Raw genomic sequence first — 23979 nt, forward strand, 5'->3', positions numbered from 1 at the left:
AGTGTGAGAAATCCTTCTACTAAAAGAGATCACTTAGAGAGTCTATGTTAGAGGTATGACTTGAATCCCATTTTTTTTCCTTACTCTTAAGTCCAATGCTGAATTCTATTTAATAAGCATTTATAAATCATCTATTATAATCTAGGTACTGTATGAAGTGCCAGAGGTACAAAAATGAAAATAAAATAATACCTGCCCTCAAGAATTTTATATTCTCCCTTAGGCAGAGAGAACATATATCTATAAGTAAATACAAAATGTGTACAATGTTAAGTACAAAGTAATTTCAGGAAAGCATTGATCACTCAGAATCATTAGAAGAAAGGTTTCTCATGAGCTGAGCCTTAAGGGAACTGAGTTCCCAGAAGTGGGGGTGGGGAGAAAGAATAATCCAAACATGGAGAACAACATGCCCAAAGATAAAAAGGAGGGTGAGATGAAATATTGTTTTTTAATTTCATTTTTCATAGTATTTTTCCTGATTATATATAAAGATAATTTTAGCATTCATTAAAAAAAATTGAGTTCCAAATTCTCTCCATCTCTCCCTATCCTCCCCACTCCAAACACAGTAGGAAATTTGATATAGGTTATACATGTACAATCATGTAAAATATATTTCCATTAGCTGAGATAAAATATTGTACAATAGGGATGACCAAGTTGTCTGGATTGAGAGGGGTATTTATATACCATCTAATAAAATAGTGTGGCACAGAAGACATTTGGAAATATAGAAAGGATTTAGAGGAAAGGGAATCTTAAAGTTATTCACACCATGAATAGAAGAAAAGGACTTCAAGAATCCAGAAGCTAGCTGGGAGTTAGCTCTTTGTCACATGTACTTTTTAAGGCTGAGTCCATTTTCCCTTGAACTTTGTATGTACTTGTGAAAGAATGTGTCAGAGACTTTGGAAGAGAATGCTTCATACTAGCTGTACCTTCTTCTAAAAAAATACTATTTGATATTGGATAAATAATTCTCAACCGATAATCCTTGGAAGGAGAAAGGACACCTGTGGAGACTGAAGTCAATGATACTGCAGAATTACCAGTAGTTACCCTTAGAACCCTGGGTAGGTAAAAATGTAACTAGCCCAGCTCTAGGGACCGAAGGCATTAGTGGGATTTGGAGTTTGGGATAAGGATATCTGAGAGTATATTGGACTACACATGTACATAAAATTCAAACAACTGCAGGTAATGGAAAATTAGGCATGGTATGGTTCTGTTAGTGTGTTAAACCTGTGAATGTTCTGAAGTTGGTTAGAAAAGCTCAGGATAACAAAAAAGGACTTTTTGTTTGTTTTGGGGAAAAGGAAGATCAAAGACGGTTGTGCGGTATGAATAGGACAGTGTGATAGGATACAGTTTTTTTAAGGTTTACAGAGTACCTTATATACATTATCCCATTTGATTCTCATAAGAACCCTGTGAGGTGGATGCAATTATTGATATTCCCATGTTCATATGGGGAAACTGAGGCTGGGAGATTTAGTATCTTACCTAGGCTCACATAGCTAGAAAATGACTGAAGTAGAATTTGAACTCAGTCCTTCCTGATTCTAGATTTAGAAAGATTAGCTGGAATCAGATTGTGAAAAGTTTCAAATGCCAAAGAAAGACTTACTATTTTTAAAAAATCTTTAGCAATATTTTCCGTTTTACATCATCATGACATCACATGTATCCCTCTCCCTGACAGCCATCCCATATAACAGGGTTTTTAGGGAAGAAAAAGAAAAATTAGCACAAATGATCAATATATTGAGAAAGTCCTAAAACGTGCAAAGTGTAACACCTGTGGACCTTTACTTCCATGAAGATCATGTTATTTTAGTCTCCCTTGATCTTTATTATTTTGTTACATTTACTTTGAACATTTTTAGTGTGTCATCGTACTTTCTATATAAATTGATGTAGTTACTATGTATATTGTTTTCTTGGCTCTGCTTACTTCACTTCATCAGTTCAAATAGATCTTTCCACGTTTCTCTGTTCTCATCACACATCGTTTCTTGTAGCATAGTAGTATTACATTACATTCGTGTTCCTCAATTTGCTTAGCCATTCCTCAATCACTGTGCATCTATTTTGTTTCCAATTCTTACCTACCATAAAAAGTGTTACTGTAAATATTTTGGTGTGTATATAGATTTTTTTCCTTATCAGTGTCTTCCTTGGGGTTCAAGTCCAAGGATGAATTCTCTGGTTCAATGGAATGCACCTTCCTCACTGACATGCACAGAGTACTGTACGTGTTTGTTGAAGGATAAAAAGGAAACTTAAAAATATGCATAATCCAAAATAACTATTAAGAAAAAAATTGACTATATCCATATATGATATAGGTGTGGTTGCCCAAAAAACCCAAAATTTTCATTTTGAAATGCTTATTTAAATGAATTAAAGACTAAATAAAAAGTGTTGGTTCTATAAGGCTGATCAATCAAGTTGTAAATTCTAAGGCTGGTCAATTCTGCAAGGTTTTATCTATAAGGTTTTACCTCTGCTGGGCTTTGCATTTGAAGCATTTCTAGCAATGAAAGTCAATATACATCACTCTAATCTCATGGCAGTAACTTTTGATGCGTTTGTATGCAATAACATTTTCATAATTTAATTTACTTGTACAGATGTTGTGCCACTTATGTGGCACAGAGGATAAAGTGCTGCACCTGAAGTTGCAAGATCTGAGTTCAAATGTGGCCTCAAATATTTACTAGATGTGTGATCCTGGGCAAGTCATTTAACCTCTGTCTGATTCAGTTTCCACAACTAGAAAATGGGGAATAATAACAGCACCTACCTCACAGGTTTGTTGTGAGGGTGTAATGTGCTTAGCATCATGCCTGGCACATAGTAGGCAATATATAAATGCTTATTGTTTCATGTGTCCCTTCCTTCCCTTCTAATCTTCTAGATTCATATATTATATGTAGCTGAGTCACAGAGTTATAAAAAAGGGAAATTTATGTAGAGTATGGTGATGTTGTTTTTGAAAAACAACAAACGTTGCCAGTGGATTATATTTTTCCCCTAAATTTCCCTACCATAACTTAGATATAACCAAGCAAAACCAACAATAACAGGAAGACCAAGGGCAGTACTATGTTGGATTAAAAACAGCAACAAAAACTGTACCTCCATCTTTGCCTAATTTGAAATGGTCAGCTACTTTTCATTTGCTCACTTTGCTATATTTTCTATAATAGGATTGGAATGGTCCCCTAAGTGAAAGTGAAGGTAATAAGCATACATATAATGCCTACTATGTGCCTGGCGCTGTGCTAAGCACTTTACAAATGCTATCTAATTTGATCCTCACAACAATCTCGCGAGACAGGTGCTGTTATTATCCCTCAGTTTATAGGTGTGGAAACTGAGTCAGAAAGAGGTTAAATGACTTGCCCAGGATCACACAGCTAGTATCTAAGATCACATTTAAAATCAAGTACTTCTGACCCCATTCCCAGCACCACGTTACCAGCCAGCTGACTCTTAGTATGGTTATTCTAAATGAATGTTCTCTTACATTATTTTTGAGGCATGTTACATAGTTACTTATATCTAGATTAATTCAGAGGTAAGATTAATGCATTAATTAGCTCAAGCTCTGAGTTATCTAATATCATGGAGAAAATTAATCTATGGAGGGCAGAGATTTGCAAAAAAAATCCATTTGTATTTGTTTTCCTCATGCTCAAAAGGCCTAGGTACGTAATGAAGCCAATGTTGTCACCTAAAATCAGATACCATTTCTCCTTTGGAAGAGTTATTGCTTGTACTGGAAGTTTTAGAAAAGATGCAAGACCCAGGGAAATTTTTTTAAAAGAAGAACGTACCCCTGCATGCTATTACTTGGAGGGTATTATTCACACTCTTCTTAAACAGATACTTCTTCTATTTCAAGGATGGAATAAGGTTAGAAAATAATACAGTGTCAGCTCAAATGTCATAGGAGCAGGTTAAGATCTCATAATAAGCACTTTTGGAGTGATTTCACTCAGATGTTACATATCAATATCAATAAAGAATTTATTTTAAGGATATAAATGTAATTCAGTTTAACTAAGTACAAATTAAATGCCTATTGTGTGGAAAAATTCACAAGAATCTATACATGTGGACATTATTAATACCCATTAAGGAAAACATACAGAGAAAGTAGAACAATGATGAGTATCAGAGGCTGATAAAATGTGATACTATAGACAATAGTACTGAATAATTCTGGGGAAGGAAATGGCAAATTTCTCCCATATTTCTGCCAAGAAAACTCCACAGACAGTACGGTCCATGTGGCTACGAAGAGTTGGACACAACTGAAAGACTGAATAACACAACTGTACAATTTGGATGGAAAGAAGACTTATACCTGGATCATCCTGCATACATTTTATGTAGACTGAGCTTTTGGATATGGTGAAAATTAAAGGGCTTATCAGGGGAGTTTTCTGATTAGGCTAATGACATTACAGAGTGACTGATGTGATACAGAGCGATAAAAGTGATTTATATCTGCCCATTTTGACTTCTATTGTCCCCCATCTCCTCATTACAAGCATAAAAAGATGAAGTTTGCAAAATCTAAAAAGACCAGAAATAAGGACTAAAAATCAGAATGCACGGAACTAAACTTTATTTTAGAAAACTGATAAGGTTCATGGTAGTATAACCATAATTCTTTAGGTCAATAATAGAAAAACTAGCATTATGAAATTGGAAATATGAAAAGATAGGTGGACAATTTCATGGGTTGGTAACCTTTCAAGATGGAAGACATGTTTGAAATCTCTGAAAAGGTTTATGATTACTTCAGTGTCAATGTATCTGTATACGTATACGTGTGCATATATATGTACACATATATATGTATTACCATAGACATATATTGCTTCATTTGATATAGACTGGTGAAATTGGTGTGTATATATGTGTATATGCATATGCATACATACATTTTGTTTGCATCTGGCACGTTTATATTAGCTATCTATAACAGATCTTTAGAAATTACTAGTATCTGCACACACACGTGATGTTTTTATCTTTTGGGGGGGGGCAACCTTGTACACCAAGCAGGAGCTCCTTGGAGGTGTAATTTGCTCAGCTGGAAGGAGAGGTATCAGAACCACAAGAGTGAAGAGTCATATGATATAAGGGTGTCTAGAAGGTTGGAACTCCTTGAAGAGGGTTACAGACACAACAGCAGCAGGAGACAACTACAGTCAAAGGATACTGATGATGAGGATTGATTATAATCTTCAGCAATTGGAGTCTTGCCTGACATACTGATTTGCTTAAGAACAATCTGCCTGGACAGAGTTGCTTTGATATGCCTGCCTAATGCAATGCTGGGACATGGGCTATTTGTACACTCTTCTACTTTTAACTTCTCTTTTCACTCCCTCCCATCTTCTCTTTGCTGCCTGGCAAACTGCCACAATCACCTTTTGGAGTTTCCCACCCTTTAAAAACAATGTTTATTTACTGTTTGTACAACCGTAATGGGTCTTGTCTCCAGATATAATGAAACTGACTTCTATTGCATTCTTGTTGTTTGTTACGAAATGAATTTTCATCTACTTTGTATCTGGTACTCTGGCTGGTTTCTATTCCATGGAACAAAATTCCCCAACACTGAATATCCTCTAAGATTCCTCTCTCCCATCCTCACTCTACTGACTCTTTTTATATATTGTCTCTTCCCATTAGATTATAAGCCCCTCTGAGGGCAGGGGCTGTTTTTATTTTTATTGATTCAATCCACAGCCTTTCGTGTAGTGCCAACACAAAGTAAGAAATAAATAAATGTTTACTAGATTGGATTGGGTTGAGTAGAAGATGGAAATGTATTAGCTAGTAGAATTTATTTCCAAGGTATACTATAGAGCAGACAAGCTACTGGGAAGGGAATGCACAGATTTCTTTCTTTGTCTAAGGGTTCTGAGCTTGCTGAATTCCATAAATGTTCAACATAACTAGCTCCCCCAAATGGCAGGGAGAAGGTACAAAAGTGAATCAGTGAGATCGATTTCCTTGAATGTTAAAGAGAAACAATGTTTAGCCTCTACTAAATTCTACAGTGACATAAACTTAGGTTTACATTTCTATGCAAAATCTTCAGAAGTTTAGAATGTATTTTTCATAACACTAAAATATAGTTACATGACTTCTTTAGAGAGTAATATATTCCCTAGGGGTGGATTCAATTTGGAAAGCAAAGCATTTTTTTTAAACAATCTCAAGTTCCACCCTCTCCAAAACAATAACAAAAATAGAAACAGAACAAAACAAAACAAAACAAACAAAAAGGCAAATTCTTTTTAACATTAATATCATCCAAGGACTCTGGATCATAGAACACATTGATTTCTGCAGAAGAAAATATGCTGAGGTTCTAAAAGACAATGGAGAGATGTACTATAGGCATAAACAGGCTACAGCATTAAAAAATTCAGTCCTGTTATTTCATTAATGTAATGAACATCCTAGTGGGAGAATTCCTTCTACTAATGTAAGTGAGACACTACTGAAGAACCCATAGTCTTGGAGAGCTCCTTGGGAGCACTTAGAGGTGAAACAACCTGCCTGGTACCACAAAGAATCTGCTGAGGTTCACACAGGTATTAGGTGGCAGTCACGAATCGAACTCAAGTCATTTGACTTTCTGAGATCATCTCTCTAGGTCAAGTGACCTTTCAAGTTGTACAACCTTGTACACCACTGTCACTGAAAAAGAATCATATGGGAAATATTTAATAGAAAAATTCCATCATATGAAGAGAGGTAGAGATAGACAGTATAAGTACTGTATTGGTACCTAGAATAGCTTGAAGAACACAGAGGAATATTTCCAGTAGATTCTCTATGGAGGATTTATTAGGGTGCATGGCCATAGAAACAGATAGGATAGTATAGAATGAAGTTACACTCCATTGTCTCTTCTTTTACACTCCCCCTAAAGTCCCAAGTCCCAGGTCCTTTTTTTTTCTTTTTTCTTTTTGTTTCTCGTATCATTTTATTAGAAGGGGAAGGAGTAAGGGTTTTAAAGCAATGAGGCAAAAGGAGATAAGGAAATGAACCAGAGAAAAGCTAATTAAGTAGCTTTGTGGTATAGAGAATAAACCAGCAGATGTGGATTCAGAAGGAGCTTAGTTCAAATGGAGCAGAGTTAAAATCTTGCCTCCAAAATTTAATAGCCTCCATTTCACAGGGCTGCTGTAAGAATTCAGTGTGGCTACATACATCTATTGCTCTGCAAACCTTAATGTGATATATATACATCCTCTGTGATTTTAAAACTATAGGACAGACAGTAAGGGGAATGTTATCTCTTCCTGTGGGTTTCTGAAAGAGAAATAAGCCAATATAAAGAAAGGTTGTGATAGGCTTCAGTTTGCATGGATAAAAGCAGCACAGACACGAATGAGTTCAGAGATTAAAGAAAATATTGGAATAATCTTAAAATCACCCACAAAGAATAACCCCAGGCTAATATGGATGAAAGGAATAGAATATTCCAAATAAAATATTATGAAAACCTCAGTTGAAATATGATCTCAGGCAATAACTTGTTGTGTGGCCCTGGGCCAGTCTCTGTACCTCAGTTTTCAGTTTCTTCATCTGATAATTGGAGCACCAAATTCCTAAAAGGTTTTTGTAAGGATCTAATGAAATAAGGTATATAAGGTAATCTGCAAACTCTAAAGCACTATATAGGTTACTATTACTATCATCACCACCACTACTACTAATATTTCTTAATATTTAGATTTTCTATCAAGATGTTCTTGACTATAACTAATGCCTCACTCATATCCTCCTATAGCACCATAACCCACCATTTATCACTTAGTTATATTGTATCATTCATTGCTTCATTTCTACTAGTTTCATCTCCCCAACTAGACTGTAAATTTTTTGATGGCAAAGAAAATTATGCTTTAGATGTCTTCTTAATTTTTTAAAACATTTTTATTTAAAATTTTGAGTTTCAAATTCTAACCCTCCCTCTCCTCTCCTCTCTTCCCTTCTGAGTCGGTAGGCAATCAGACATTAGTTATACATGGGCAATTATGTAAACCATTTCCATATTAGTCATTTTGTACGAGAAGACTTGAATAAAAGAAAAAAATGAAAGGAAGTAAAAGATAGCATGCTTCTGTCTGCATTCAAATCAATATCAGTTCTTTCTCTAGAGGAGAATAGTATGCTTCATCATGAATCCTTTGGAATTGTCTTAGATTATTGTATTGCTAAGAACAGCGAATTTATTCAGAGATCTTTATTGTATAATATTGCTGTTACTGCATACAACGTTCTGATTCCGTTCACTTTACCATACATCAGTTCATCTAAGTCTTCCCAGGTTTTTTCTTAAATCATCCTGCTTGTCATTTCTTATAGCACAATAATATTCCATTGCAGTCATAGACCACAGTTTGTTTAGCCATTCCCCAGTTGATGGGCATCCCTCTGATTTCCAAATCTAAGCCATCAGAGCAAGAGATGTTATAAGTATTTTTGTACAAAAAGGTTCTTTTCCCTTTTATTTTTTTTTTGATGTCTTTAGAATATGGACCACCCAGGAGCGGTGTTACTGGATCCCAGCACATAGTAGGTACTCAATAAATGTTTGTTACTTTGAACTGATTTGATGGCCACTGTGCAATTCACAAATCTAAAATGTAACTACTATCCCACAGTAAAATTAAGAAAAATGCTAAGAATTCAGTAACGAGCAAATATTTTATTTAGCATATTTCTTTTGCATTTTGTCTGATGTCTTCCTAATTTTTATTTCTTCTTATTGTTGCTACTATAACACAGTAAAAAGAAATTATATTGGGCTGAGCAGTTGATTTACTCTCAAAGCAGAAATCTCTGAAAATGATGAAGTAATTCATGTTTTTTATAAAAGTATCTAATCTTGAGTATATAGTGAAAGATTGACTTGATCTCTTGGATCTTAAAACTGAAGTAGTAAAAAATACAAAATGATTTTTAAAAATTGTTATCTGTTCTTCTCTAAAGTCTTACTTATCTGTGAGCCAGGATAACTGTGTAAATTTTGCTTCCTTAATGATGCATACTTTTTCAAGCTATAACTTAGAAATTTCTAAACACTTGTCTATTCTTCTCCCCTTTGTAGCTCTGAAATGAATAATTCAATTTGTTTGTCACTTGGACTACTGCAATAACATTGAGCTTAAAAAAAAGTCTAACTCCTCTCTACCTGTGAAGAAACAAAGACAGCAGTCTATTACACAGAATCTTTATTTTAATACATTGTGTGTCTGTTCAAAGGATCACATAATGAAGTGACTTTACAAAATGCCTTGTATGTCAGCCTAGGATTACTAGGAGGGGAAATGACATGTTGACAAATTTTCAAAGCTGTCAGTCAGGAAGGTAACAATTACAATATTCACAGACACAGGGGCAAAGGTGGTAACACTGCTGACAAGATGTCAATGGCTAAAGTGGGGAAATCCTGGTGACCAGCCCAAGTTGGGGCCTGACAACTAACTCATGTAACAAAAAGGAGCTAGTGGGATCAGATTGAAAGTGATGACGGAAAATATTCACGGAAAGAGAGGTGAAGGGAGGTGAAAACAGTCATGCTACATTCTAGGCCTTTGAACAGGCCTTAACAAATCTTAACAAAACTATGGGTACATAATTTCCTATTAGGTTACTTGCATTTCAGACAGTAGAGGGTTTAGGTTATATAACCAGAAGCAAAGAGACAATGGGAATGGGTATTTCATATGGTGGAGGGCAGGAGTGAAAATATGTTTTTATGCATGAGGTTATGAAGTATCCTATAAGGTTACTCCTACTCTGTGATAGTCTGGGAGTGGGAAAGGGGTAGAATTCTTCTTTCTCAGGACCAGCCTCTCTCCTACAGGCTGAGATGCCCCTTCTTGTACTCTGGTACCCACCCTGCTTCTTAGGAATACTCAAGTATCTGAAAGCTTCCTTATTGAAAGTTTCCATTTCTCATGTAACCTTGATAAATGGTCCCCCTACCTCAGGACTTCATAGGTGGAGAACTAATCAGATGTCCATGAGTTGGACTCCACCCATACTCATAAAACAGCCAACTCTCTTGTACATTCCTACTTCACCTTCATCTACGGTGGAGCCTTGGGGAGGCGTGAATGGTGGGATATCTACCTTTGAAAAATGGAGGAGTACCGAAGGGTAGTGCCAACAATAAGAGCAGTAGTATCAATAGTAGTAGCAGTTTATGTTTATATAACACTCTGATTACAAAGTGCTATACGTGCATTATATCATCTGATCTTCACCGTAATCCTGGAGGCAGATACTGTTATTATCCCTACTTTGCAAATGATGAAACTGAGACTAAGGCAAAGTGACTTGCCCAGGCTGTGTCTGAGACAGAATTTGAATTCAGGTCTTCCTGGTTTCCAGGCCCAGCATTCTATCTACTATGCCACCAAAGAGCATTATTGTCTAGTTTGCTTCTTCCGTGAAAAGTCCCCAAAAAGCAGCTGCAAGAGAAAAGGACAAATCTCAATGTGTCTTTCATAACTTTGGAGTTCTATTAATAACCGGAATCTGACATTTTAACTGCAGTGACTTCTTACTTTTGTGCCAATCACAACCCCTGATGGTCTTCAAAGATAACTGGCTGGCAGTTTGTCATCCTATGCCCATCCTTTAAACGAGTCTCTTCAAACATGTCTGGACTGTTGTTGTTCAGTCATTCCATTCATGTCCAAGTTGTTACGGCCCCATTTGGGATCTTCTTGTCAAAGATCCTAGAACGGTTTGTCATTTCCTTCTCTAGCTCATTTTATAGATGAGGAAACTGAGGCAAAATGGGTTAAGTGGTTGTCCAGGGACACATAGCTAGTTAAGTGTCTGAGGCCTATTTTGAACTCAGGACAATGAATTTTCCTGACTCCAGGCCTAATACTTTATCAAATATACAACCAAGCTGCCCCCTTGTCAAGACAAGTCCTATAATGTAAAGACGTTTCATCACAAGTCCTATTGTTAAAGTCATAGCAGCTTGGAAGAATGTTTCAGAGCTTGCCTCTCTGTTAGCATAGACTCTAAGAAGCCAGGGTCACCTGCATTCTGCAATGAGGCATCAATAGGATGGTTGGTGCAGGATGTTTTAATGGGGCATCCTGAATCTCTGTTCTGTAGCACAAAACACATAGAAGGAAGCCAACAGGATGCTAACAATTCCCCTTTCTGTATGTGCTATAGTTTCTCCTTTATAATAATCATAACTAATATCTATATGGCACTTTAAGGTCTGCAAAACACTTGACTTACGTTATCTAATCTCACCTGCCCAAATCCCTCTGAGGCAGATACTTTATAGTGTCTAAGGCAAAATGTGAACTCAAGTTTTGTGGCTTTTTTCCTGGTTCTGAATCTGGTTCTCTATTCTTCATACCATCTACTTTCTTCATTAATTTTTATCTGTCCTATTGTTTCATCTCTTTGTGTCTCAGTCTCCATTCTTGTTAACAAACAAAATATACAAAACATTAGGTAACATTCCCTCCAAATAAAGTAGACTTCTTCTCAATCTCCATTTGCCTCAAGTTTCCCCATTGCTTATAAAACCTTACCTACACATAGGTTATGCAACACAGAAGAAAAAGTCCTTTCCCTTCAAATAAAATGATATGCAGAAATGAAAAGAGGTCTAAAGGAAATATTTAGGAGAGGGATAATACAATAGCACTTCATGCTCTAGCATTCTATCTGTGATATGGGGAACTGAGATTCTCTTTAGAAATAGTTTTCTCTTAGCAATAAAAAAAAAAAATTACAAAGTTCATGCTTCTGCCATAGGCAAAAGTGGGAATAGATGGGAAATGATCTTTTGTTGACTCTCTTTGATCTAGTCTAGTCCCCCTTTAAATTCCATGTTGGCCTTGCTTCCTGGTTTCAACACCAACACAATTTTTGCTTGTTTCTCTTGATCTTAAATCAATTAAGTATTATAATTTTACCTCACCTAAGCTTAGCCTATGACTTGAAACTTTTTTCTGAAAATGAATCCTAGGAAATACACAGTTCATGAAAGACCAATAGTTTCAATTCAGAGTCGTCTACATGTTTAAGACAAAGAAGTGTTCATTTTCATAGTCTATTAAAAACAATGATAAACTTCCCTAGGCAAGGTAGGGAGCCCACTGCTGATTCAATGCATGGCTTAGAGAGATATACTTCCATGGTATGCTTTATAATTTGAATCACATTCAGTTTTTCAGATTTCAATACTTTTAGCATTGGCCAAAAAGTTTAGAGTGAATTCTTCTGCATCTAGGATTTTTGCCACTGACATATGGTGGTGTTCTTCAGTTGGTTGCCATGGTGTCAGCACCCCATTGCTCCAGGCCCCAATACCTGTGAAATTTATCTATAGAAGGCAGGAACAGGACAGCCAAAGTGCACATGGTGAAACGACAGCGCCTAATTCTACTCATAACCTGTCAATTGACCCCAACTGCAACTCTTTTCTGACATGACTGATTTCACTAGAGTTATTTTCTTGACAGTCACATTTTCTTAAAGCATCTACATGCAATAGCACCTTGACAAATCTGAATTCCTAGGCACCTAACATAGAAACTACTGCTTTTAAGGAAATGGCTTAATTTTGCATTATATTTTTCTAGTCATTGTTCTATGACATACTTTTCTATGTCAGTTTTCTAGCTTTTATTTTTATTTTTTTTGGTTTTGTGGTCTCAGTTTTCTAATCAAGTCAATAAATAACATTCAAATTAATGGTACAGTCACAGTAATTACTCTCATCAATATATTAAGAAAATTTCCATTCCACCCCAAATAGTTAAATTAACAATATTGTCCTTTTTTGACCTTTAATTTTCCTTTGACTAAATTTTTTTCTTGTACATTCATTATATAGTATCAGCATTTATCTTCATGTCCATATAAATGGAAGAGGTACCACAAATCTAATATATTATTTAGAATTTAAAATTTTAGCTTATACATATGAAATTAAACTAGATGTATAGTTGAGGGTGGCAAATTATATGGCTATTAGTGAAGTTTTCTTTGCATGTGTATTTTTCATGATTTGTTTACTTTTATTTTTACTGACTTTATGCCCGTTGACTTCCCAACTTCCCTACCCAGGGAATAAAAATGAGATTTCATGAGCTCCTGCTATTAGTTTGGCTTAATAGTATCCCAGTGATATAAGGATAACGTCAACAAGTCAGGGAAGGAAAAAAAAAAAAACCCAACAACTTAGCTAAGGAACATCATTTAGCCAAAATGTATTCTAATATTAACTCTTCTGTGATTCTAACATCTCACTCAGAATCTAGTATGATTTAAAATGGTCTTTTTATTGATGGTCATTGTTTTTAAACCTGACAGTGGTTAAAGATTTATACAGATCTTCCTTTAGCAAAGGACTTTACATTTATAATGTATATCTTAAATCTGAAGGGTGCTTTTTAAATAGGTCTTAAGATTTTAATAAAGTTGTCATTCTCAAAGCCTTATTATTTTATAGTGAAAGGCTGGAAAAACCAATGCAGTTGATGAGGTTATTTTTACCCAGAACACTGGGGGATTCAAAGATTAACAGCACACCATTGAGTTCATTTTTCTTGATGGCCTATTCATTCTCTAAGTGGTAGAACACTACAGTTTGGCTTTCGATCATTATCCTATGTAAAGAAGTCCCTTGCCTGGTTAGTTTTGTAACTAGTCCCTGTACTGGCAAACTAGCTGCCAAATGATAGCCTTTTATACCACAGCAGCCAAATATCACAGGGACTGCACACCCAAATAAATGCCTCTTGGCTACCCATTCATCTAACAGCTGGAAAGATGACACTTGACATTTGGAAACTTTCCTGCGAAGACTGCTGCAAGGCTTTCCCATTAGCTTCCTGGGGAGACTGTAAGGTCGAATAAGCTGCCTCAAAACCTGCAAAGGGTAACGAAAAGGCTCTGATATCAAGTTTGTTCAATTTAAATGTCTAATTCTCAAGTCAGGGTTCTTCAGAGATTGTTGAACTCACCAGTGTAATTTATAACAAAAAGTAAGTTCTTTGAAGAGAATGAAGTTCTGTTTTTTAAAATGGTGAGCAACTATTTGAGACAGAAGATATCTTAGAATAAAAAAGACTTGGTGTCAGTAGATATCTCTCAACTAAATACAGGAAAAGTAGGAAGGTCACAGACCAATATAAATTCATAAAATTCTGTACCCCAAATTCAAATCTGGTCCTTATCCTGAACTTTGTTTAGGGTCCGAAATATTCTCCATTAGGATATCAACAATGATGTTCTATCTGATGCTTATTTCTTTGTTAAAACAATTAATAGGGATATCTTAATAATGCCTGTTAAAATAATATGAATAGCATAGATCTGGAAAAAAAATTGGTAAGCCAAGTATCATGTGGAAGTATACATCTTTATCCAATGTATGGTTGCATGTGTATTTATTTTATTTTTCAGGCACAGACTCTAGCATAAGAAAATAATTCATTTTCCTGAGACTTGCTAAAGATATTTTGAAAGTCTGTAAATCAGAAAAGTTTTTATTAGAGGACTCCTCACTAAAGATAATTCTGTGGTCACGTCCCTCAAATAATCTAAAACCATGAAGATGGCAGGAGTCTTGAGATTTCATTTATTGATAAGAATACATGTATTTTCAATTAGCTTTTTGGGCAATGATCCTTTTGAGTGTTCAACTTTTAACTCCCCCTCTTCAAAGTGTTCTTACAACTGTCTGTTCCTGTTTTGTTATCTCTGAAAGTCTTGAGACTGGAGATTGACAAGAATGAATAGGCTTCACTAGATGTTCAGTCACACATCCAAATGTGGATGAAATTAATAAAATGCTCAAAAAAGGAAATATAAAACATTTCAGAAATATGCAGAAAGACACTAAAGAAACAGAATAAATGAAGGACTTGAGGACTGGTTTTGACTTAATCACCATGGGTGACTGAAGTCACTTTTTTTTATAAGTCAATTGAGATATTCTGAATTACTGCTAGTTAGCAGCACCAGCAAAGACAGATTCCTACAGACGTATATTCCATAGCCCAACTATATCCCAGAACACAAATAGAAAGGCAGGGCAGACTTTCTTTGACCTCCAAGCCAGGTGACTTTATTCAAGAGAGACCCAAATTATGAGAAGATGGAGAATCATTTTAATAATTTAGTTTTTTTTTTCCTTCAATATTGAAATTTGGATAACAATTGCAATCATATACTGAATGGAAGGCTGTATGGCACAGGTATGTGTCCACTTGGTTCTGAAATCACAAGCTCATTTCACATAGTCTATTGAACAGCTATCAAGTGGTAATGACTTTATGTCACTCTGTACCTGGGGCAGATATGAACTAAAGACCTTGAGGTGAAAGGTTCCATATTTCATTACCAGTCCCCTGAGACATCTACCGCCTTTTAGAACTGGTGATCCCTTCATGCTTCAATCAAACAACACTAAGAACAAAGCACCAAATAACCTTCATATGGTGAAGAAATAGGTCCTTAACACAATAACATTTGAGCATTTTAGAGGAACACTACACATATCATTTTTAGGTATGCTGAACCTAAGTATGTTTCTGATAGAAACATTTCAAAGTGAGTGGAATGTCATTTTAACTTTTAAAGATTTCTATTCTCAATGTCACTGTCAAAAAAGTATTTAATAAGCACAATTACTGAGCTTAGTTAGACACTACACAAAAATAACTGTTCTCTGAAATTCAAACTTGCCAAAAACTTAGGATTGTAGGACTGAGAGCTAGAAAGGACCTCAAGGTATTAATAGATGCAACCTTCTCATTTACAGAAGAGGAAACTGAAACTCAGAGAGTTGAAATATTCTGCCCAGGGTCACACAGGTCACTCAATAATTTCCAGAGGTGGGATTTGAATTCAGATACTCTGAGAGAAGCCAGGGCTTCATACATAGCACCACACTGCCTTGAAAACAGCTTTAGTTCGCCCTGCAAAGCAAAGCACAGCCATGTCCATATAAGGACCCTCTTCAATCTCTCTCTCTCTCTCTCTCTCTTTCAAAAAGACATTACATTACTTTGTATTCTCTTTGAACTTGCACATATTATAAATTTCTCCTTTCATTTTTCTTTTTTTATATGCCCAGGACCAAGAAAAATGCTGGCTCTTGGCAAGTGCTTGATAAACGCTTGTTGAATTAAACGAATGCCTCCCAAATGTGAATTATTTAAATTGTACCTTGTGTAAACTGGTCATAAGATTAAACCAAATCTGTTTCATCAGAATAGTTGTATTCTATAATTAAACAAATTCCTCCTCTAATAAGTTGATTTCCCTTGGATAGGAACAACATGGATTCAAAACGGTATCATTAAAAAGTGTCACATAGTTCACATATGGTCCTGTTATACAAATATGGCTTGATAAATAAGAATGAAGTTATTTAAACAGGGAAAGTAAGTGTATCTTTGGTGAGATGCTCTGGATTGTCAAGTGTTGAGGGGAAAAAACAAACAAACATGGAACCCTGGTCAACCACTGTATACGTTACTTAAAAAAAAAAGCTCAACTCAGTTCTGTAAGATAACATTGATTCTCAAGCACCATCAATTCCCTAGTCCACAATTTACCAGGTCCTTTTGCGTTTTCCAATATTTTTTAAGTCCTACTATCTACTTTGTTCTATTTTTCCCCATCTCTGTGGCTAAGCCCACCCCCCTCTCCAACAGAAAAAGTCTCAACTATGCATCATTTTTCTGTTTTCCATTTCTTCTTCCACATACAATTGACTCAACCACATGAAAATTCTCCTTTTCCATGTATATTTGATCAAAATCTACCTTTTTTTGTAATATCAGACCTTCCACCCCCCCTCCTTTATTCTCTTGCCTCTTAATATTCTTTTCCCTAGTGGTCACTTCTACGGTTTTTTCATCATTCTTTTTCTCACCTCAGGCTTTAACCTGTTTACTCTAATAAGAATAAGGTATCCCATCCTCAGCATGCCACGATCAAAAATTATGGTTTTGTAAAATTATGGCCAAAGGACATTTGAATTGTTAAAGAAAAGTATTGTTGAGAGATTTGAGATGATTAAAGAAAAGATGAAGCTTCTGAGTAATTGGTGAATTGCTGAGATATTATCTGGAACTTCCTACCAAAGAGTGACTCTCTAATGATGTTAATGTCAGTATACCCTGGATGTTCCTTTTCAATGGTTGTCCCCTATAATGCTATTTTAAGAACAGACTCATTGTCATGTGAACAGCAAGGATGAGGGAAAGAGGAATGCATCTCTCTCCCTTAAGAGTTGTCAAGTTGGTTATTGCCCTCTTCTTCTCCATCTTCAGGTCAGCTCCCAGTAGAAGCATTATTATATGTATATGTTTGTGTATAGATATAGATATATAGATACAGAGATATAAATATAGAGGTATCAAGACAGATAGAGATAGATACACAAATATAGATACATATATTTGCATATATATATATATATACACATACATATATCTGTATGTGTATATATATCTATATGCATGTATCTATATCTATATATCTTTAAAAGTCAAAACTGCATCTCACACACTGATATATTCAGATCAGAGAGGTATTAGAATACATAATAAAGGTATCATAAATGCTATTTATAATATTTCTCTGCAATACTCAAATTTCCTAGTAGTAAAGACATGTTTCTTTTCAACTGCATGTTATTTGGTGTTTTTAATTTTCTTCTTTTTCAACTGAAACATAAAGGAATCACAAATTGTGGAGGGAGAGAAATGTCTCCTGCAGGCCATGTAACCTGCCTTCATTGGTGTTTCTCATATAATTTAGTGGGTGGCATCTATCAGAATTTCTTCATTACGAAAATAACTCTATAACATTCCAAAGTGTGTTTTTTGTATTTTACTATTACTGATTTTTAACATTCCTTTCTGCTTTTGTATAAAATGGCTGCAGCAGAACTCCAGTTAATCCCTTTGTAATGACACAATTGCCAGCTTAAGAGTCTCTTCCTTCAATAATCAGTCATTCATTTAACATGCATTGTCTAAGAATTCCAAGCATGAGGGACAACCAGAGAAAATTCATGGAGATGAGGCTGAAGAACTACATGCAAAAAGAAAGCAAGTGAGCTTGTATGGTTGGACCATGAAGTGAGTGGAGGTGATTAATATGTTGAAAGATAGGACATTATTTTGTGGAAAGATAGGAAAGGAAGCAAGTTGTAAAGATCTTTAAGTACCACTAGATGAATTTACATTTGATCTGAGGAGACAATGGAATTTACTTGGGGGGAATGTGGAGTGGAAGACATGATCAGACCTTCATCACAGAAAAGTCACTTTGGCAGTTGTATGGAGAATGGATTGTCTTGGGGAGAGAAGAGGCACTGAGTTCAACGAGCAGGCTATTGAAACAGTCCAGGTAAAAAGTGATAAGGATCTGAAAAAGAATGGTGGCTAAATGGAGAGTTGGGGATATATATGAGAAACAATGCAGAGAAAGTAATAGCAAAATTTGGAAACTGAGTAAGTGGGGTGAGCAAAACAGAGGGATCAAGGATGACACTGAGTTAGTATCAATATGTTCAAATGATACAGATTTCTTGATAAAATATAAGAGATAATTTTATTTAATGATCCAATCATTATTTTCAAGTGAGTCATAAAACAGTATTAAACATTAAAGTCATAAAACATGTATCTGACACTGTCATCGAGGTGATCTAGCACAGAAGATAAACTGAGCCAATTAATCAGTTAACCAACATTTATTAAGCACTAACTATGTGCCAGGCAATGGACTAAATATTAGGAACACAAACCAGTGAGAAACATTCCCTTTCTTCCAGGAACTTATACTCTCACAGAGGGATGAAATGATCATAGTTAGGTAAAGACAAAATGATGTACTGCCTAATATGTAAGGAGACTTGAGAGACTGGAAAAAGAAAAGATTATAAATGCCTTTAAATGCTTAAGAAATATATATATTTTATTCTAGAGACAACGAGAAGTCAATGGAGTTCATTTGATAGGGAAAAAATGAACTTTGAGTGCACAGAAGAAAAATTATTTTGAAATTGACATGAAAGAAGGAATGGAAAGGGAAGAGACTTGAGTCAGAGAGACAGAATGGAATACCGTTGCCATAGGCTGGACAAGAGGTGATGAAGGAGTAAGCCAAGGCAGGGTTAATGTGAAAAGTGACAAGGGATTAGATGTGAAAGATGTTATAAAAGTTGAATTAATAGCATTGGAGATTGATTGGAAATGAGGGAAAGTAGGGGGTCAAATATTGAAGTTGTGAACCTGTAAGGCTAGAAGGATGTTGGTGGGCTTAAAAAACTAGGAAAGTTTAGAAGAAGAATGGGGGTCAGGGAAGGAGGAGGATCAATTCTGTCTTAGATATGATTGGTTTAAGACTACTATCAAATGTACAACTGGAAATGTCTAGTAGGCTGTTGATGAGGCAATGTAGTTCAAGAGAGAAACTAAGGCTGTCCATATAAATCTGAAGTCACCTGGATAGAGATGATAATTAAATCCATAGGAGCTGATGAGTCCATCAGAAAGAAGAAAGGCAGACTCAGGAAAGAACATTGGGATACATTTACAGATAAAAGACTTGATAGGCATAATAAATTTACAAAGGAATCTGAGAAAAGGGGTTAGGAGGGTGGGAGAAAAATTACAAGAGCAGTTTCACAAAAAACTAGAGAAGGGAGAGTATTCAGGAAAACAACAGTGGTATATCATGTCAAATGCTTCATGGAAGTCAAGAAAGAAGAGTACTGATAAAAAGCTGCATCATACATGTCAGTTAAGTGCTCATTCATAAGTATAGAGAGAGAATTTTCAGCCAAATAATAACTATGGAACCCAGATTTCAAAGAGTTGAGGAATAAGAGGAAAGAGTGTGGAGTCAATGGGTCAGGTGGGGTTTTTGCTAGGAGTTTGGTTGTGAAAAAGAAGAGAACTATAGGATAATATCTTGAGAAGACAATAAGCTCCAGAGTGAGAGTGCGAACTCACCTGAGTGCTTCCATAAACTCCTTCAGATACCTCTAAAAAGTGAATCTGAACAAATTTTAGAGTGGCAGAATCCACTAGAAGAATGTGGTAGATTTCTAGCCAGCCCAGAAGGTTGATGGGAAGAATCTGTTGCATGGGCCATAGCAGAGTGGGAAACTCCACCCCCCACACTTCAGACTGAATCAGAAGCAGAAGCATGGATTCTCAAGCCTCTCAGCATGAGATGGAAGTCCAGCAGACCTGGGAGAGAGAAATGCAGGGCCCACAGCAGCAGCTACAGCCACTCCTGGGGCAATCAGCCCACAGACTAAATGTTTGAAAGTCACTTACTTGAACTTCCAGGAGCCAAGATGGCAGAGTAAACTGTAAATACTCTCACCCTCCCCTTATTGATCTTGAAAAACCCAGAGAATACTATCCCAGGAAAAATCCTATAATACTGGAGCCAGCAGAAGGGCAACAGCAGTCTTTCAGCTTGGGAGGCTAGAGAGATCAATGAGAAGGGTTCTTCTTGCTGTAGCTTAAGGGGACCAATGCAGGACTGGAAGAGTCCCAGCAAGCACCACTTCAGTAGACCAGCAAAAGAGCCTGAGCCCCAGGGGTGTGGAGCCTATAAGTGCCAACACCAATACCCCAGCAGTGCCTTAGCACAGCTAGGGGAATTGGGCAGACACAAGCACATACAAGGTTCACCAGCCACTGAGCCTGCCTGTGCTCTAGCTCAGCCTAGAGGAGGAGGAGACCTCCCACATCCAGACCACCCCTCCTCTACAACTCACACAAGGAACTTTAGTGTAACCCTAGGGAAACTCAGACTTCACTTGGCCTTAGCCTTGGCATACACCAGCCAAGTCAGCACCAGATAAGTTGCAGCATTATGTACCGTCTAGCTGAAAGAACCAGAGGCCACAAAACACAAAGCCAGAAACCAGGCCCCAGAATAAGAAATGTGGGACACAGCTCCATGTACCCCAGAAGCAGAGATCCACTTTGAAAACCATGAAAACAACAATCACCATGAGAAAGAAGCAAATCAGAAAAGTAAAGGCCAGAGAATCTTACTGTGGGGACAGGGAAGATCAAAATATGAATTCAAAAGAGGGCAGTACTGACAATATATTCCCATCTGAAAACTTAAAAGGAAATATGAACTGGTCTCAAACTCAAAAAGCATTCTTGAAAGAGCTCAAGAAGGATTTTAAAAGTCAAATTAGAGTAGTAGAAGAAAAACTGTGCAATGATTTTAAAAATGCATTTGACAAAATGAAGAAGGAATTCACTGAAGAGAACATCTCCTTACAAAGTAAAATCAGCCAAATGGATAAGGAGGTATGAAACAACTGGGAAAATTGGACAAATTGAAAAGGAAGTACAAAAACAAATTTAAGAAAACAATTCATTAAGAATTAGAATTAGACAAGTAGCAGCTAATGACTCCATGAGGCATCAAGAATCAATCTAACAAAATCTAAAGAATTAAAAAAAAATAAAAGAAAATATAAAATATTACATTGGGAAAACAACTGACCTGGAAAATAGATTCAGGAGAGAACACATAAGAATTATTGGTCTATCAGAAAACCATGATGAAAAAAAAAGTCTGGACAATATCTTCCAAGAAATCATCACAGAAAACTGCCTTGAAATCCTAGGTGCAGAGGACAAAACAGTCATCAAAAGAATCCACCAATTACCTCGCGAAAGAGATCCCAAATTGAAAACACCAAGGAATATTGTTGCCAAATTCCAGAACTATCAGATCAAGGAGAAAATAGTGCAAGTCACTAGAAAGAAACAATTCAAATATTGAGGAACTAAAGTCAGGATCACATAGGACCTTGTAGCTTTGACATTAAAAGATCAGAGGGATTGGAATATGATATGCCATAAGGCAAAGGAGCTTGTACTACAGCCAATGATCAATTACCCAGCCAAACTGAGCATAAGTGTTCAGGCAAGGAGATGGACATTGAGTGAAATAAGGGATTTCCAGACATTCCTGATGAAAAGGCCAGGACTCAGCAGAAAATTTGATCAAAACTCAAAAGAGGCATAAAAAGGTAAAGAGGGAAAAAACTGTTATTCAATATGGGCAAACTGTTTACATCCCTATATGGAGAATGATACTTGTTAATCTAGAGAACTGTATATTTATTATGACATTTAAAAGGGATATACACAGATGGAGGGAGTGGGTAAAATTTAACTGATGTGAAGATAAAAAAATGTAATTCAAGGGTGTGGAGGGATTGTAATGGGACAAAAAGAAAGGAGAAATCAGAAAAGGGTAAATTGCATTACATGAAGAGGCACAAAAACGTTATAGTAGAGGGAAAGAAGGGAGGGAAATGAGCACTGTTTGATCTTTACTCTCATTATATTTAATACAAGGGGAGAACAACATACTCAGTTAAATATAGAAATCTAACTTGCCTTAACGACAGTAGAGGGGGAAAGGGAAAAGAAAAGGGAGGGGGTGGTTAGAAGGGAAAAAGTAGTAAGGGAAAAGGAAGGGGGGCTGATGGAAGGGAGGGAAGACTATAAGAGACAGTGGTCAAAACTGGCTTCTTCTTTTGAGGAGGGGAAGGGAAAAATATAAAATCAAATGGGGTAGGGGAATAGGATGGAGAGAAAGACACAGATAGTATTCATAACTTTGAATGTGAATGGGATGAATTCTCCCATAAAACTTGAGGTGGATAGTAGAATGGATTAAAAACCATAATCCTACGATATGTTGTTTACAAGAAACACATTTGAAACAGAAGGATACACACAGGGTAAAAGTAAAAGGCTGGAGTAGAATGTATTATACTTCAGCTGATGTAAAAAAAAAGCAGGGGTAGCAACCCTAATCGCAGACAAAGCAAAACAAAAATAGATCTATTCAAAATAGATAAGGAAGGAAACTATATCCTGCTAAAAGGCACCATCAAAAATGAAATAGTATCATTACTAAACCAATATGAATGAAGAGGTATAGCATCCAAATTCTTAGAGGAGAAGTTAAGGAAGTTACAGGAAGAAATAGACCGCAAAACTGTACTAGTGGGGGACCTTAACCTCCCTCTCTCTGAACTTGATAAATCTAACCTTAAAATAAACAAAAAGAAAGTTAAAGAGGTGAACAGAATTCTGGAAAAGGTAGCTATGACAGACTTTTGGAGAAAATCGAATGGGGATAGAAAGGAATATACCTTTTTCTCAGTGGTACATGGCACATACACAAAAATTGACCATATACTAGAACATAAAAACCTCACAATCCAGTGCAGAAACTCAGAGACGATCAATGCATGTTTTTCAGATCACGATGCAAGAAAATTACATGTAATACAGGGCCATGGAAAGATAGATCAAAAATTAATTGGAAAGTAAGCAATCTAATCCTAAATAATGAGTGGGTCAAACAAAAAGTCACAGAAACAATCAATAATTTCATTCAAGAGAATGACAATAAGGAGACAACCTACCAAAACTTATGGGATGCAGTGAAAGCAGTTCTTAGAGGAAGTTTTATATCTCTACATGCTTACATGAATAAAATTGAGAAAGAAAGATCAATGAATTGGGCATGCAACAGAAAACACTAGAAAAATAAGAAATTGAAAATCCCCAATTGAATACCAATTTAGAAATACTAAAAAATCAAAGGAGAGATTAATAAAATTGAAATTAAGAAAACTATTGAACTAATAAATAAAACTAAGACCTGATTTTATGAAAAAAACAAAAAATGACAAACCTTTGGTCAATTTGATTAAAAAAAGAAAGAAGAAAACCCAATTACAAGCATCAAAAATGAAAAGGGTGAACTGACCTCCAATGAAAAGGAAATTAAAAAAAATAATTAGAAATTACACTGCCCAATTGTATGCCTACAAATTTAACAATTTTA

At 36.0% G+C, this 23979-nt stretch overlaps 1 protein-coding gene across 2 annotated transcripts in view; it reads right to left on the reverse strand.

The window, feature by feature from the left end:
* Window positions 1-23979, reverse strand: part of DPYD (dihydropyrimidine dehydrogenase) — a 1077299-nt gene that overhangs the window by 484550 nt on the left and 568770 nt on the right. The gene's annotated exons all lie outside the window — the stretch shown is intronic.

This window comes from Notamacropus eugenii, chromosome 2 (genome assembly GCF_028372415.1).
Source record: "Notamacropus eugenii isolate mMacEug1 chromosome 2, mMacEug1.pri_v2, whole genome shotgun sequence".
In the NCBI taxonomy this organism is placed as follows: Eukaryota; Metazoa; Chordata; class Mammalia; order Diprotodontia; family Macropodidae; genus Notamacropus; species Notamacropus eugenii.